This window comes from Galeopterus variegatus, unplaced genomic scaffold (genome assembly GCF_000696425.1).
Source record: "Galeopterus variegatus unplaced genomic scaffold, G_variegatus-3.0.2 Scaffold12597, whole genome shotgun sequence".
Lineage (NCBI taxonomy): Eukaryota > Metazoa > Chordata > Mammalia > Dermoptera > Cynocephalidae > Galeopterus > Galeopterus variegatus.
In genome coordinates, this window is record NW_007738708.1 from 4,683 (window position 1) to 15,152 (window position 10,470).

A 10,470-nucleotide genomic window follows, 5' to 3' on the forward strand; every position below is an offset into this window, starting at 1 on the left:
CCAGTTATCCCAGCACCCTTTGCTGAAGAGGGAGTCCCGACCCCAGTGAATAGACTTGATGCCTTTGTTGAAGATCAAATGGAAATCTTTCTTCTTTTTGATGTAAACATTTATTGCTTTACACCTCCCTCTTAGAACTGCTTTGGCTGTATCCCATAGGTTCTGGTATGTTGTATTTTCATTTTCATTTGTCTCCAGGAATGTTTTAATTTCCTTTTTGATTTCTTCTTTGGCCCATTTGTTGTTTAGGAGCCTGTTGTTTAATTTCCATGTATTTGTACAGTTTCTAGTGTCCCTTTTGTTGTTGATTTCTAGTTTTATTCCATTGCAGTTGAATAAGGTAGTTGATATGATTTCAATTTTTAGAAATTTGTTGAGACTTGTTTTGTGACCTAACATATGGTCTGTTCTAGAAAATGTTCAATGTGCTGCTGAGAAGAATGTGTATTCTGCAGCTGGTGAATGAAATGTCATATATATGTCTGTTAGGTCCAATTGGCCTAGAGTAGAGATTAATTCTGATGTTTTCTGGTTACTTCTCTGTCTGGATGATCTGTGGCTGAAAGTGGGTATTAAAGTCCCTAACTATTATTATGTTGGTGTCTATTTCTCCTATTAGGTCTAATAGTTATTGCTTTATATAACTGGGTGCTCCAGAGTTGGGTGCATTGTATATTTAGAATTGTTATGTCCTTTTGTTGAATTGATCTTTTCATCATTATATAATGACCTTTCCTTATCTTTTTTCACTTTCCTTGGCTTGAAGTCTATTTTATCTGATATAAGTGTAGCTACTCCTGTTCTTTTTTGGTTTCCATTTGCATGAAGTATCTTTTTCCATCCTTTCACTTTCAGTCAGTGTGTTTCTTATAGGCAGTCTATTGTTGGTTCTTGTTTTATAATCCATCGAGCCACTCTGTGTCTTTTAATTGGGGAATTTAATCTGTTTACATTTAGATTTATTATTGATATATAGGGACTTGTTATTGCCATTTTGTTACCTTTTTCTTGGTTGTTTGGTTGATTGTTTTCCCCTTTTTTCTGATCTTACTGTCTTCCTTTGTGATTGAGTGGTTTTCTCTAGAAGTGTATTTTGATTTCTTGCTATTTATTTTTGGTATGTCTCTTACAAGGTTTTGTGTTATGGTTAACATGAGGCTTACAAAAAAAACATGATATAGTTATAGCAGATTATTTTAGACTAATAACTTAACTTCTATACCTAAGAAGAAAGAAAAAAAACCCAAAGCCAACTTTATGCTTTGGTGTCATTCCCTCCCACTTTTTCACACTTTGTTGTTTTAAGTTATATCTTTTAATATTGCCTATCTCTTATATGGTTGTTGTATATGTTGTTAGGTTTTAGTCTTCATGTTAAGGATGTAAGCAGTTTATTCACCATCCTCATGACATTGGGATATTCTGAGGGTGTCTGTAAACTTACTTTACTAATGAGTCATTTGTCTTCAAATGTTTTCTCACTGTTCATTAGTGTTGTCTTCTTTCAGATAGAAGAACTCCTTTTAGCATTTCTTATAAGACAGGCACAGTGTTGATGAATTCCCTGAGCTTTTGTTTGTCTGGGAAAGACTATTTCTCCTTCATATTTGAAGGTTAGTTTTGCTGGATAGAGAATTCATGGCTGATGGTCTTTTTCCTTCAGCACTCTGAATATATCATCCCATTCTCTTCTGGCCTATGGGGTTTCTACTGAAAAATTCACTGAGACACATATTGTGGGTTTGTTGAATGTTACATGTTTCTTTTCTCTTGCTGCTTTCAGTATGTTTTCTTTGTCTTTGGTTTTTGATAATATGATTATGATGTGCCTTAGGGTGTTCCTCCTTGTATTGAATGTGATTGACAACCTCTGAGCTTTCTGTACCTGGATGCTGTCACCTTTCTCTGTACTTGGGAAATTTTCAGCATTATTTCCTTGAATGTACTTTCTACATCTCTTCCTTTTTTCTCTCCTTTGCAAATTATGAAGGGGTTATTTTGCTTGAGGAGTCCCATATTTCCTATATTTCTCTTTCACTTAAATTTTTTTTTTTTCTTTTGGCTCCTCTGACTTGATAATTTTATGTTCTACCTTTGAGCTCATAGATTCTTTCCTCAGTTTGATTAAGTCTGCTGTTGGAGTTTTCTACTGAGTTTTTCAGTTCAGATAATATATTCTTTATTTCTAGAAATTTTGAAAAATTGATTCAATTCCTTTGTAGAGTTTCTCATTCTGCTCCTGGATTGTTTTCTAGATATCATTTAATTTTCTGTCTGTATTTTCCTGTGATGACCTGAACATCCTTAAGAGGTGCTGTAGGGTGATGTCCCCCTCAAACTTGGTCCCTACTGTGACCGTGTAAAAAAGGTGGGAAATCCTATTATGGCAATTGAAAGGTAGGGACTCAAAGAGATGATTGGACTGTGAGGACTATGCCTAGTGAATGGATTGATCCATTCACTGAGGAATAAGTTGATAGATTAATGGTGGTCATGGGCATGATTCTGAGGGCTTTAAAAGGAGAATGCATGAGGAACTCTCTCTTTGCTTATCCATTTTCTGCCATGTGAGACCCCTGCATTGCTGAAAAGACACCACCAAAGAATAGCCTCACCAGATGTGTTCCCTGGACTTTGGACTTCCCAGCCTCTGAAACTAAGCAATAAATTTCATTTTCTTACAAATTACCCAGTTCTTTGTATTTTGTTATAAACAACAGAAATGGACTAACACAGGAGGGTTATCCTGATTTTTCATAAATCTGCTGTTCCTCTGGATCCATTGCTGGTGCTTCTTTTTGGTTTCCTTTGATTGTAACATATTTTTCTTTTCTTTCTTAATCTTTGTGTCTTTACATTAATGCCTGGGAATTTGAGGAGATTGCTACTTCTAGTTTTCATTAGTGTTATTTGGTGGTTCTAGAATGTCACTGGTTAATATCAGAGTTTTGTTTCTGGTCTGTGGGGTTTTTTTTGGGTTTTTTTTTGTTTTTTTTTTTTCCAGTTTCCTGCTGGATTTTGTTACCACCACCACTTAAGCTCTGCATTGTACTATTTTTTTTTTTTTATCCTTTGGTTAATTCCAAAATTGGAGAACTTCCTGTGAAGACCAGCACTTGAATCTTGTGTTTGAGCTAAATTGCTGCTTTGCTGCTCATTCTCTGGGGAAGGCTTTTTGTGTGGATCAGATCTTAACTGTTGGTCTTTTAATCACTTCCAGGTCTTGTGAGGTTAGATACACCTGAGCTGTGTGGAAAATCTGACCCAGGACTGAGTCTTTCCAGCAAATTGTGCACCCTGCAGTTCTCTGGCCCTGACTAGCTTCCAGTGAGTGGGCCTGTGCTGATCACAAGGCAGATCATACTGTGCTCCAATATTGCCCATACTGTGCTCCAATATTCTTCCAGGGGATAGCCATCCCTCTATCCCAAACACTTCCTATGGGGCAGGCTGTGCACAGATTCTTCACAATGACTCATCAACCTCTGGATGGCTCCTTTATTTGGTCAGCAGCCGCCCCTCACTCATACATGGGTCCACAGGAATACTGTCAGTGTTCTTACTGGCCTCAGGGCTGGTATGTTGTGCTCCTAGGCCCTCTTCTCCCCTGCAGACTCCAAATAACTTCACACAAAAGGATCAGTTGTAGCTTTTGCTGGCTTCTGCTCCATGTGCTGAAACTGCTTCCAGTCCCTTACCAGGCTGGCCCTGAAGCAACTGGGGCTTGAAACAATTGGAGGGGTTTCCAATCCCTCTCACCATGGCTTCTCCTGACTTCATGAACTCTGCCAGGTTCTCCTCCTCTTCTCCCAAGCTTCAGTGGTCCCAGGTTGGCAGTATTTGCTTTTTAATAGATGTATATAGTGTGCTGTTGTAACACCAAGGTCGAGTGTTCAGATCCCCATACCAGCCACCTGCTAATGTTAATAATAATAATAATAATAATAATAATAATAATAATAATAATAATAATAGTTGTATATTGATTGGTAGTGGGGAAGAGTGACACTCTTCCCCATCTATTCTGCCATCTTAATGATGTCCCAGGTTATTCTCTCTATATATTTTAAGGAAATACTCTTTATTTATTTTTTAAAAGGATGTTCTCTCATTTTGTATTTTTTAGAATTTCTTATTTTTGTAAATTCTTTCCAGTGGACCCAAAACCTCCTGAACTCCTTTCATTTAAAACTTGAATTTTTTCTATTTCTGGATAAAAAATCTGTTCACAAATGAACTATGCAATTCAATCACCCTTTTTGACTTCAAACTTCTCTTCGCCAAAATTAAACACTACAATGCCAACATTTCCTCTATAAATACTCATCTATGACACCAGCTCTTACATCTATGAAGTGTTTTGCAGCCAAGCCAGAAAGTGGAGCTACTCTTCCACAACAACCAGAAGGAAGAGGTATCTGAATGTGTGTTTTCACAAGGGCTTTCTCCATAGGTGGTACTGTATAATCATAGACACTGTACAGATCACTGCCCACAACCTGCCCAGGTCCCTGCTGGATCAGGGCTGTGGTGTGCTCTGAAAGCCAGGCAATGTGGTGCTGCATGCTGTCCTTCTCTGTAGGCTGAGCCCACTTGCTGGGGGAGATGGAGGGGGTCTCTTCAGAATAGGGCATGGCAGAGAGAGAACTTGAGTGCAGGCAGAGCTCAGGGAACAAGAGAACACAGGAAGAGCCTCTATAATTATTGTAAAGCTCACAACAATGCTATGATATTTTGTAATTCCTATTTTCTTTCTTTCTGTCCTTCTTTCTCTTTCTCTCTCTCTCTTTCTCTCCCACCATCCCTTTCTTTCATTCTCTCTTTCTTTCCTTCTTTCTTGTACTGGTACCTCAACCCCTGACCTTGGCTTTATCAGCATCACACACTCCGTTTTAAAAATATAATCTCCATTTTCTATAAAAGCTGCAGCATCCATTTATTGCTCAGATACCATATTTTGTTGTGTTTTATCTTAGTTTCCATACATAACTTTAATCTTTACTTTTAAATTAAAATATTACTTAAAGAAAATTTTTGAAAAAGGCAAGTGTTCTCCTAATATTCCTCTAATTTGATTAACAATAGAGCAGCTTTCTCTAATTTGTGAATATAAAATAAATATGTACAAAATCAGAGGTTATTAATGGGCATATACGATTTAAAAATAGTGATGAGCTAAGTAGTTTTTAATGTTTACCAATCAATATTACATTACAGCCAAAAAACTTTGAACTCTGCATCAAAATGAGAAAAATGCCACCCTAAGATTTAATAATCTCACTAGTACAAATTACACTAAATACTTCCTATTTCGAACTCTAAAATTACTCCCATAGGGTTATGTTTTTCTATCTAAAACAAAGTCAATAGGCCTTTGGTTTTATCTGGAGTGATTTAACCAAATGAAATGCTGAACTAAGAATTATTAAAATCTGGACATGCTCATAGAGGTAGGAAATGGTGAATGGACTTTCAAAGATACAGTTTTCTTTAAAAGTCTTATTTAGGAAAGTCATCTCCCCCTTTCCTACTTCAGGGCCATGGAGTGATCCCCTTTGTGTTAGAAACTTCAGTAACCATAATAGTTGAACCCCTGACAAAATTCTTATTTATATTTTAAATAGAAATATTTTGCAAGCTGTAGAGCAATTCCTCAGACACTTTAAATTCCCCTCTTTCTGGTCACAGAATAGCCAGTTGGTCATCTAGGCTGGGATTGAGCTCCAGGCTCTCAGCCAACCAGGATGGCTGGAGCCATCTCATCTTGTGGTCCCAGAGTGGTTATATATGAGCCTAGCTATGAGTTAATCCTGGGCTTCATCTCCATCTCCTTTTTAAAGGGGGAAGATTTTGCCTTAAATCTTGTGAGTCCTACCTTTGATTATAAGGTGTCTCACTAGAGTCCTGTACAATAGCTGCTCCATCACTTGCCAACCTTAAAGCTCTTCCTAGATGAGAGTTGTGCCAGCTCTTCCAAGATGGCAGACAGAGCATGTGTTTGTTTCATTAAATTAATAGTGAAGGGGCCGGCCTGGTGGCGCACTGCTACAGTGCGCCGCTTGGGAGCGCGGCGGCGCTCCTTCCGAGGGTTCGGATCCCACGTACAGACCGGTTCCCGCTCACTGGCTGAGCAAGGTGCGGGCGCGACGCCGAGGGTTGCAATCCCGTTGCCGGTCCCGGTCCGGTACGGGCGCGACACTGAGGGTTGCGATCCGTTGCCGGACACGAAAGGAAAAAAAAAAAAAAAGACAAAAAAAAAAAATTAATAGTGAAGGAACTTAAAAAAAAAAAGACCAAATAAATAAAAGCAAAGATAATGGGAGGGAGGCATCAACAGATGTCATGAGTTCGGAAAGATAAAAGAAGAAGAATTTGCAGCCCAGGGTGGGAAAATGAAGGGGGTTTTCTGCCATGGCAAATCCCAAGAGGTTCAAGACTCGTTGGCAGGTAGAAAAGGGATTACTAAAGTCAGGGCGTTTATTTAAAAGTCTACCTATGGGACATCTGTGTCCATTGGCTTTACAGTCACTCTCTTTTGTCCCCATTTGAGACCAGGTGGCTGGAATTTACCTCCTGACTAACAACTGGGAGGTTTCTTTTCTAAAGAAATTGAAAACTCAAGAAAAACTGGGGGCTGCTAGGGTGTGTGCCAATGCTTTTCAGTTCAGTTTGTCACCCTTTATTCTAAAATAAGGTTTCTTAATGGATATGCTGTCCCATACACAAAGAGCTCTTAGTCTTCCTATTCAAAGAGAAACTAGTAGTAAAATGATTTTGAACTTATTATTTTATAGCCAGACAGTAATGGATCATTTTCAGTCAAAAATGAAGACTTAGACATTCAGGGGCTCATTTTTCTCCTTATGTACCATTTTCAGAGAAGATATTTGAGGATGTGCTGGAAGGAAATTGAGGTGAGAAACAGGCAGAATGTGTTGGATATGAGAGAAAATGGAACTCAGGAATCCAGTTGTTACCAAATCGAACCAATATTCACTCACCTATGTGCAGTAAAGTCAATACACTGACACTGGATTGTAGTGATGAAAAGATGGACATTATATTGCAAAGCGCCAAGCAAGGAGGATGGGTAGCTCAGACTAGAAATCCGAGCTCCTCGATTGCGTGGTGACAAAGGTTTATACAGGGTAAAATCAGGTGTAAGGGTCTTGGTGCACGATCAGCTCATGGACAGTGCTGATTGTGTGCCAGTCATGCAATTGAGTTATTCTTAGAATCTTCCATTCACTTTGGGGCCTACATTCCAATGGTGACAGGGTAGTCATGAGTCTTCTTTAGGGGAGGTCTTGGTTTCTGGGAAACAACTCAGAGATATATGTCAGTGGTGTTATCTATACCCTGCTCCCCCCAAAAAGGAGGGAATGTAAAGCCTTATGGCTGACTCAGATTTATAGCTATTGTTACTTTATACCTGGTGAAACTTTCTTAGTTTTGCATGTAAATACTTTTTTTTAATCCTCTTATTTTAACTACAATCACTACCCAGTATATTACATATTAACTGAAGGCCAGGGACTCAGGGACTGTGAAATTTTCCATCCAATATTTGAGGAGCCTCCTCAGCTTCACAGTGAAAAGACATACAGGGTGAGCCCATGTAACAGGTCTAGAAAGCAGTGGTTCACTTACATCAGGAGGTCAAGGAACTTCGAGAAGAATGCAATACCATCCATGAAATAGAATGAGTAAAATGTCTGAAGCCATGGTATTTTAAAAAAAGGAAAAACAAAAAGGGATATTTAGAAACTCTATGAACACTTAAAAAATGAACAAAGAAAACCTATATCTTAAAGCCAAAGTCCAAATATGAAGCAAACAAAAAAGTACTCACGATTTTGAGGAACAGATGGAATGTAAGAAGAGAGAATCCATTAGATCTAGACTTTAGGACCATCTGAATGTGAGAGAAGGAAATGCAATCCTAAGACATTGCTTGGCTCTGTAGTGATCAACATTTACATGAAAGAAATAATAAAAATTGTCTTTATTGTTTGCTATCTTTTAAAATCAACATGTAGACAGAACAGAAGATTTAAATACGGTAGAGATGGGTCTTGGCTAGGAATGCTGCCTTGGACCATCCTTAGGCAAGAAATCTGTGAGACAGCAGGATAACTCTTTCTTAAAAACAAGGAAAAGTATTAGCCTTGTGTCCCAGCCAGAGATCTGAGCAGGAAGGATTATAAGTCTGTGTGATGGTATGGGGAAGTTTCTTCATCCTGTAGGGAAGGGATTAACAAGGATATTGATGATGTGCTTCTGAGGTTAGTAGGAAATAGAAGCCTGGGAAAGAGGAGACTCAGGGCTCTTCTGACCTGGCATGAACCTCATTCACTTTAAGAGAGATCAGAAAGGTATTAGGGAACTGTGTTCTCTATACCTTCTGCTGTATATTTTGCCCCAATAGCTGGGCTATATTCTTTTTTTAAAAATTAGTTATTTTGTTTAAATTGACACATTATAATTGTACATACTTATGGGGTACAGTCTGATGTTTTCATACATATATGTTGTATCATGATTGGGTCAGGGTAGTTAATGCATCCATCACCTCAAGCATTTATCATTTCTTTGTGTCAAAAACATTCAGAAGCCTCTCCTCTAGCTACTGTGTTAACCACAGTCATCTTCCTTGTGCAATAGAACAACAGAACTTATTTCTACTATCTAATTGTAATTTTGTACCCATTGGCCAACCTCTATCTGTTTAAGAAAATGCTTACTACCACCATGAATACACGTCTGAGTGTTTTACTTCTGCTGATCTACTAACTAATGGGGTTTGATCCCTCACAATAAAGTTTCAGACAAAATTTAAACATTATTAAGTCTGGCAATGTAAAACTGAAGCTATTTCTGGCAAAAGTGTGAGAGAGAGAAGAAAGGAAGAAAGATAGAGAGAAAAAACTAGCAATCTAGACATACTGATCTTTCAGACTAAAAATTCTGGATATACTCTAGATAGTTGAAGTAATAACATAGTTTGAATATATTATTTAAAGTTGTAGGTATTCTATAAAAGATCNCAGAACTTATTTCTACTATCTAATTGTAATTTTGTACCCATTGGCCAACCTCTATCTGTTTAAGAAAATGCTTACTACCACCATGAATACACGTCTGAGTGTTTTACTTCTGCTGATCTACTAACTAATGGGGTTTGATCCCTCACAATAAAGTTTCAGACAAAATTTAAACATTATTAAGTCTGGCAATGTAAAACTGAAGCTATTTCTGGCAAAAGTGTGAGAGAGAGAAGAAAGGAAGAAAGATAGAGAGAAAAAACTAGCAATCTAGACATACTGATCTTTCAGACTAAAAATTCTGGATATACTCTAGATAGTTGAAGTAATAACATAGTTTGAATATATTATTTAAAGTTGTAGGTATTCTATAAAAGATCTAGTCTGCAATCCAGAACTACTGAATCAAAGCTTCCAAGTGTGAAGCCTGAGAATCTGTGTTTTAAAAATTTCTGATGCAGCAAGTTTATTAATTTGAAACTACAAATCTAGATAGAATCTCTATTAAATTTGATAGATTCTACCATGTTCTCTGTGTATAATTTTATTTATTTATTTTATGCGAATTTGGGAAAATCGAATTGTGTATTGAGGCAGAACCCCAACCTTGATTAACTTAAGCAAAAAGAGAAGTTTATTGACTCATAACTTATCATTCTAAGGTTGGCTCTGACTGTAATAACTATTCAGTCCAGAGTGTCTGATACCTTCATCACTTTAACTTTATTTGAAAATTCTTTTCTTTATCAGCTCTAGGAAGAAAAGATCCAGGAATTGTTCTCATTAGTCTATCTTTCATGATGTGCCAAGGGAATGAGGGACCTTAATTTAATCTGATTCTTTTCTTTGACTTATATGGGTTAGAGTCAGCAGTGCTTGAAACACATGGGATGGTTTCCCTACAAGAAGGGGAAGTTCTATCAGCAAAAGAAAGGGGAAAGGAAGGACACGTGCTGATCAGAAGAAACAGCAGACATGCAACAAACACACATGACATAGTTCTGCTTCCTGTTGTTTTCATTTAATTTGTAAGCTCATCACTTTTTCATGTCCTCAAGTATTCTTTGAAAATCTGATATTTTATTACCATATAATATTCTATTTTATGTAGACACTCTATTGGTTATCTATGGCTGCATAACAAATTACTGCACAACTTAGCAGCTTAAATCAACAAACAATGTATTACCCCATACAGTTTTTCAGGAATCTTGGAGTAGCTTAGCTGAGTCCTTCTGGCCCAGGATCTGTCATGAGGTTGCATACAAGCTGTCAGCTGGAGGGGGGATGTTGGTCAAAGGGTACAAAATTGCAGTTATGCAAGACGAATAAGTCCTAGATATCCACCACACAGCATAGTGCCTATAGTTAATGATACTGTATTGAGTACTTAAGTTTCTTTTTTTTTTTTTTTTTTGTCTTTTGT

At 37.6% G+C, this 10,470-nt stretch overlaps 1 pseudogene; it reads right to left on the reverse strand.

The window, feature by feature from the left end:
- Nucleotides 1–4,132: 4,132 nt before the first annotated feature.
- Nucleotides 4,133–4,634, reverse strand: LOC103581225 (annotated as a pseudogene).
- Between the last annotated feature and the right edge of the window lie 5,836 nt (nucleotides 4,635–10,470).